The sequence below is a fragment of the Dermacentor silvarum genome, chromosome 2 (genome assembly GCF_013339745.2).
Source record: "Dermacentor silvarum isolate Dsil-2018 chromosome 2, BIME_Dsil_1.4, whole genome shotgun sequence".
NCBI classification, from domain to species: Eukaryota; Metazoa; Arthropoda; class Arachnida; order Ixodida; family Ixodidae; genus Dermacentor; species Dermacentor silvarum.
This window is the reverse complement of record NC_051155.1, coordinates 115,119,968-115,127,035: the sequence shown is the minus strand read 5'-3', so window position 1 is coordinate 115,127,035 and position 7,068 is coordinate 115,119,968.

Sequence of the window (7,068 nt, the reverse complement as noted above, 5' to 3'; positions counted from 1 at the left end):
TGCCCGCGGCGAGCATTTCGCGTACTTGATCTGCGATCACGGAGCGTTCCCTCTCAGCGTATCTTCTCAATGGTACGCATATCAGAGAATGGTTCCCTGTCGGTATTCGATGCAGGAACATCTTTGTGCCCGGGAGATCGGCGGTAGTGTCAACGAACACCGCTTCATGGCGAGCCAGTATCGAATTTAATGTAAGCGAACGAAGCGGCTTGCCTCTCGGCGTTGGCAGGGGCATCGCAGTAGTCTCAGTTAACGCAGGCCGGAGCTGTACATGGCCGCGATTGATGGTGAGTTGAATGTCCTCGGACAGTTGGAAAAAATCTGATCGGAGAATCATGTCGGTAGGCAGGTCCTCGAAGACGGGAATGGCCGGGAGAAACTTTGTGCCCGCTGTTCTCCGGACATAAACGTCGAGCATGCCCACTGGCTTCACACTACCTCCTAGTCCGTGGATTGGAGGCTGCGTCCACGGGGAAATGGTGTCGGGAGCTTGACACTGGTGTAGTTGCCGTCCCCTCGGCGCCGGTATCAATGAGTGCGGACAATTCGCCTACTCCTTCGACATGTACTGGTAGCAGTGGAGTTGTGTAGGCCTGGTACTGAATTAGGGACTGCGGCGATTGGCGAAATTCCTTGGCGTGGTGTCCAAGACGTTCGCAAGAAAAGTAGCGCCGGCACGCTGATAGGGGTGCTGACTGTCCGGCCTGCGGCACGCCGAAAGTGAGACGGCGTCGAGTACACCGCTGCAGTTCCGCTGCCAGGGATGTGATCTCAGGAGACTAAGAAGACAGGATGGCAGCATGAGTAGAGCCACACAGTCCCTCGATAACATACTGGCGCGCAGCTGGAGACACCCATCTGAGGCCACAGTCGTTGAGGAGTCGGAGCTTATCGTATAGACGTAATTGGTGACGTCTTCAGTGGGAGCTTGATGGCGCCACCGCATACGCATGAACTGGTCATTGTTTGTAGATGAGAGCGGGCTGAAGGCAAGCACTACAGCTGCACTCCATTTGGCCAGAGTTTGGTGATTCCAGCTATCGTATCGATGCCATGCTTTGGCGAAAACGCGAAGTCGACTCTCAGCAAATGTCGTTTTGACGTCGTCAGGCCAAGAGTGCCGACTGGCTAGGGAATTGATGTTTTGCAGCCATGGAGTGTCGGGTTACGCGGAAACCTTCTAAATTCCGGAATTTCTGTGAGAGATGGCGGAGGCAGCGCGGTACTTGCCAACGCTGCGACGACGGAGATGTTGGCGTCTTCGAAGTACCTGGTCATAGCAGCGAATTGCCTGTATGAATACGGCGGGGTCGCTGGAAACCACATTCGAGGTAGGAGTTATGAACTCTGGCGTTGATGCTGAGGTGGCTTGCGGCGCGGTACGGGTAGCAAAACCCGAGGAAGCGTGTACGGCGGCCCTTGGCGCCGAGGTAGTTTCCATATCCACGGCAGTTTAGTCGCTGACCTGAGCTGTGTTGACGGTTGCAGACAGCGTGCTGGCTTGGACAGGATCGGTAATGAGCTCGGTTGCAGAAGCCAGAGTAGTAGAAGCAGCGGCACGCGGTAGTGCGCGTCCGCTCCGCAACACGGTGTCCGACTGCAGGTCGTCCAACAGAGGATCGTTGGTCGACTGCGCCAGTGTAACGGAATGAGAGACACAGAGACAGCACTCGTTCCTGGGCCAGCTGTTCTATTATCTGCCCACCTCCTGTTCCTCTACCTCCCTCTTCGCCCAAGCAGCCGAGACACGGTGCCGTACTTCCACATCACAATACATACATACATACATACATACATACATACATACATACATACATACATACATACATACATACATACATACATACATACATAGCATAGCATACATACATACATACATACATACATACATACATAATCATACATACATATATACATACATACATACATGCTCCACTAAGCATTACCGTCCCCGTCTGTACCTCTACCACGTGACAGGCTTCCAGCACTTTATCTTACGGTGAATTACAGCTGACACCGGGACAAGGAGAGGAAATGACGAAGACAAGCGCTCACTTCCTGCTCTCTCTCAAATCATGTTCCCACACTTCAGACATGCACTTTCTTCCACTTTGACACTCTTAAAGCTAACGCGGGAAATCTTCGCGGCCAAGTACGAAGCAGAGCTGAAAAATCGCCTGGGAAATATCTCGTGAGAATCTTACGAACAACTCAAAAGAGGGGCAATGCGCACGTTGAGGTCTCGCGTGGTCTGCCTTCTACGACCGCCTCCACTGGTGACAGATGATGACAGGGATGATGATTATCATGCTTTAATGGCATCCCCTCACCTAGCCTGCTCATTTAGTCATCTGGCCTGCTTGATTTTGTTTTTCAAGTATGGTATGCATGATTTTTATCCTAGTATGTTTGCATACAACTACTTAATCTAGATTTTTTTTCTTCCTTGAAACTTCCATATCTACCTTGTACCGCAACCTATTCATGTAACGGATCCGGTCGAATCAATCTCTGCCCTGCTTTTCTTCCACCAATACTTTAAACGCCTCTTGTTATCTCGACTGCCGACTGGATGGTGCTTCCGTCTACTTTAAATCCAAGCCCGTCTGGAAGGTCTACGTTATGTACGGGTCTCACTGGGTGAATCCCGTCTCATTCCATTAGGATGTATTGAGTGGACTCTGGATTTTTGCTGCTGCATACACATGCTTCATCCTGCTGCAAATATTTGCTTCGGTAGATTAATGTCCTTAGGCAACCAGGTCGAGCTTGGTACAGATTTTCCCTTCCAATTTCTTTCTTCCCGTTCATGTAAATCTCCATGGTCTTTCTGGTTTCTATTCCTTGCATCCAGTTCGCTGGCTTTGTTTCTCTCATTCTTCCAGGGCTAAGTGTGCCACCTCGGGGCCTCCGGTCGTGCGCGCCAGATTACGCTTTTTTGCTGGGAAGGGCGCCGAACGAGACGGCCGGAGCAATACCTCTCAGCGCGCTCAATCTCTGAGGCCATGCTTCGATGATGATGATTAGTAGGGTTTATTGGCGCAAGCGCCAGATGTGGCCAAAGAGCGCCAAGGCGATGATAATGGCGTGTCAGTGGTACATGAATAGTGAATTATCAGGCGTGGATAAAACGTTAGATGAAGCATGGCTGTAAAGGGGCCTAAAATAGTCGCTGTAAAGAGCGTAAAATCTACATGTAATAAGGTTATGACAATGATCAATGACGTTTACTATGAAAATGAAGAATGCATTGAAAAAAGAGTGGAGATATTCAAGTTATTTCACATGTTGTAATTGGCAAAAGCACTACTGCCTAAACAGAGCCCTTGAACCACAAGGGCCTGGAGGCAGGTGCTATACTGAACTACTGTCACAGCGGCATCCTCTGGCGAGAGGATGCGCTACGAATTTATTGGGCTTATGACATGTAGGATAACATCGTTCAAGAATGCGAGGACTGCTTTGGTTGTAAAAAGTGGTTCTTTACCAAGAAACATGGACGGATGGAGCGGGACACAACAGCTGTATGCAAGAGGAAAATGTTTCCTTCTCTCTGTTTCGGCTTCCCGACACTCCAGGAGGACATGGAGGACGCTCAGCCTCTCACCACATCGACCACAGGTTGGAGGCTTGTTACCAGTCAACCGAAAATTGTGAGTACCATATGTGTGTCCTATTCTGAGACGACAGAATAGGACATCAGTTCATCGTGTTTTTGTTGTACAGGGCCAGAAGCCTAGCTGTGGTTTAATCAAGTGGAGCTTATTATTTGTTGCGGCGTCCCACAAGCGTTGCCAGTGGTTTCGCAGTTTCGCTCGCAAAAAAGGCTTGAGGTCTATGGAAGGAATAGCAGCGGTAAGATTAATTGCTTGAGATGTAATTGATGTGGCCACTTTGTCTGCCAGTTCATTACCCTCAATGCCTCTATGGCCAGGAACCCAGCATATTGTCACATGTCTACCAGATGAATAAATATTGCACAGGTGTGTGTAAAGCTCAATAAAAACAGGATTTTTGTGTATTCTTATAGACATTAGTGCCTTTACGACACTTAAGGAGTCCGTAAATATTATTGCATTCTGTGGTTTTAACTTCTTAATGTGTTTAACCGCAGACAGGACCGCATAGGCTTCTGCAGTAAAGATGCTTGTATAAGGGTTCAATACGTCCGATTCAGAGAAAGAGGGACCAATTGCCGCTTAAGATACGCCAGCGTGCGACTTTGATGCGTCACTGTAGAATTCAGCACACGAATACTTAGATTGGAGTTCACGGAAATGCATTCCAATTTCGAGGTCTGCTGCGTACTTTCCCTTACGAAAATGTCAGATATGGACTGATATGAAAAAGGCCATATATGGGCATATTAAAAATTGGGCAGATATGGCCATATATGGCATATAAGGGCCATATATGGCCATATCTGCCCAATTTTGAATATCCCCATATATGGCCCCCTTATATGCTATATATGGCCATATCTGCCCAATTCTTAATATGTCCATATATGGGACCCTTATATGCTATATATGGCCATATCTGCCAAATCTTTAATATGCCCATATATGGGACATTTCTATATAAGGCCACTTCTAAAGTTTTAGTATGTCTATATATGGCGCTCTTATATACAGGGTGTTTCAGCGAACACTTTCAAAATTTATTTAAGGTGGCTTGTGGCAGATAACCCAATTCTAGTTAATGAGCTGGCCTACTCGAAGAGGCGGACATTACTTGCACAAAAAATTGAAATGCATAATCGACTATAATCAACAAAAGTTCACTAATGCAGATTTTAACTAATTACCTGATGGCCCATATTGCAATTTACAAATTGAAGCCGGGGAGTTCGCAAGGCGATGCACTCGGAACGAATTCTCGGGATGACACCAGTTTCGGGATATTAATTCGCGAACTTTGCGGAGAAATGCATTGGCGTTCCAGTTAATTTGGTGCTTCAATGCATAAAGCAACGATTTGTTAAGAAACTAATTGGAACGCCAATGCGTTTCTCCGCAAAGTTCGGCAATTTATATCTCGAAACTGGTGTCATCCCAAGAATTTGTTCCAAGTGGATCTGCCTGGCGAACTCCAAGGCTACAATTTGTAAATTGCAATATGAGCCATCAGGTAATTAGTTAAAAACTTAATTAGTAAATTTCTGTTAAATATTCGATTATGCATTTCAATTTCTTGTGGAAGTAACGTCCGCCTCTTCGAGTAGACCAGCTCATGAACTAGAATTGTGATACCTGCCACAAGCAACCTTTAAGAATTTTTGAAAGAGTTCGCTGAAACATCCTGTATATGGTCATATTTGGAAATTCAATAAATTAAAATCTGGGTTTTTACATGCCAAAACCACAATTTTATGATGAGGCACACGCTGTTGATCGAGGCATTCCGAATTATTTTAACTCCCTGTGGTTTTTAAAAAAAATGTGCACCCAATGCATATGGCACACAGGCATCTAGTGCATTTCACTTCCATCGAAATACCACCGCGCCCGGGATTCAATCCTGAGCTTTCAGTTCAGTAGAGCAACGTACGTACGCCTTAGCCACTACGGCGGGTCTGGAATTTTATATGAATATCTCCAGTAAAAAATTCCAACCAGCTATCAGCTTACATGTCTGTTGGCTAACCCTAATTTCAGACCTTGGTGGTCTACTAGCCAATCGGCATACAAGTTTACAGGTCTACAAGCCTACAAGTCTACTACCTGTCTACTACCTATTCTACTGTTTGTCAGTATGCCATTGTACCGGAGACCACTGTTCAAATGTGTATTGTTTATTGAATTGATGAATTCTGACTGTGATTGCATTACAGTCTTGCAGTTTTAATTAGAATATATTCAGTGCCTTTGAACACTAGAGTATGCCAGTCGGCACTGAAGATGGCTCACTGCATAAATATGCTCACCATTCCATCCAAAACTTCAGGTCATGGTATGTGTGTGATGTGGAAATCACATTTATAACATCTGAAAGCAATATGAACAGAGATAAAACTTTATTGCAAAGTTCACTACTACAGCACATTACCCAATTGCTGCAAGGGGTACCAGTGCACTGATTTCAGTCTCTTTTCCATAACTTCCTTTGACACGGTGCCGTCCGCGTTATGAAAACAGCTGCACAAACAAATGAACCATTATTGTCATACGACAGAAGACTAAGTACAATACTTGTTGTGTTGATTAATGCACTGAGAAATGAGGAATTGAGCATAAACATTAAAAGACTAACAAGTGGTGAAAGCAGCACAAGTAATATTTATGACTGTTTTGAAGCCAGCTTTGTGGCTGGTGAAGGGCCAATTGGAAGCAAATGCATATTTTCAAGTAATTGTAGGCCAGGCACACCAAGCTGCTTTCATTACACAGATTCCTATTGAATAGCAGCAATAATCCCAATATAGGCCTTACTGCATACCTGCTTGGTTAATAAATAATAGTACACACCGTAAGTTTGCACATTATGAAAATTCACATATTTTTCCCCCTCCCACACAATGACCACACTTACAACTCAACACTGCAACCGGTGGCCTGGTTTTGACTTCGACTGATGATAATGGCCAGCTGCGGATGCCAGTGGCAGTACCAGCACTGCAGCTATCTAGTGCTATATGCACAAAGCTAGTATTTTTCCCTTTTTTTTGTCAGTCTAGGCAGGTCATGCCGCGCATGCATGGAGTGATCAGACTGCTAGCGTGCCACATAAGGTCGCAAGCTAGCTATAGCACCCACTTCAAGCTCAAAGCATTTCAACATGCTTTGTAGAATGGCAGTCGTTAATTCAGAAGGTACTTCGGCGTCAGCAAAGTACACATCTGCCGTTAGAGATGGCCGCATGAAAAGCTGAATGCTACCAGCAAGGCAAGCTGGAATTTCCGCTGACCCAAGACTGATTTTTACTCGCAAGTTGAAGTAGCAGGGTTTATAGCTCAGAAGCCTCTGGACAGCTGTTCTGTGTAAATTTAAATCATACAGAAGGAGGCTCACAGAAGGAGGCTCGCCGACTTACAAGGAAGCAGGGCATTCCACCTACAACAACTTCAAC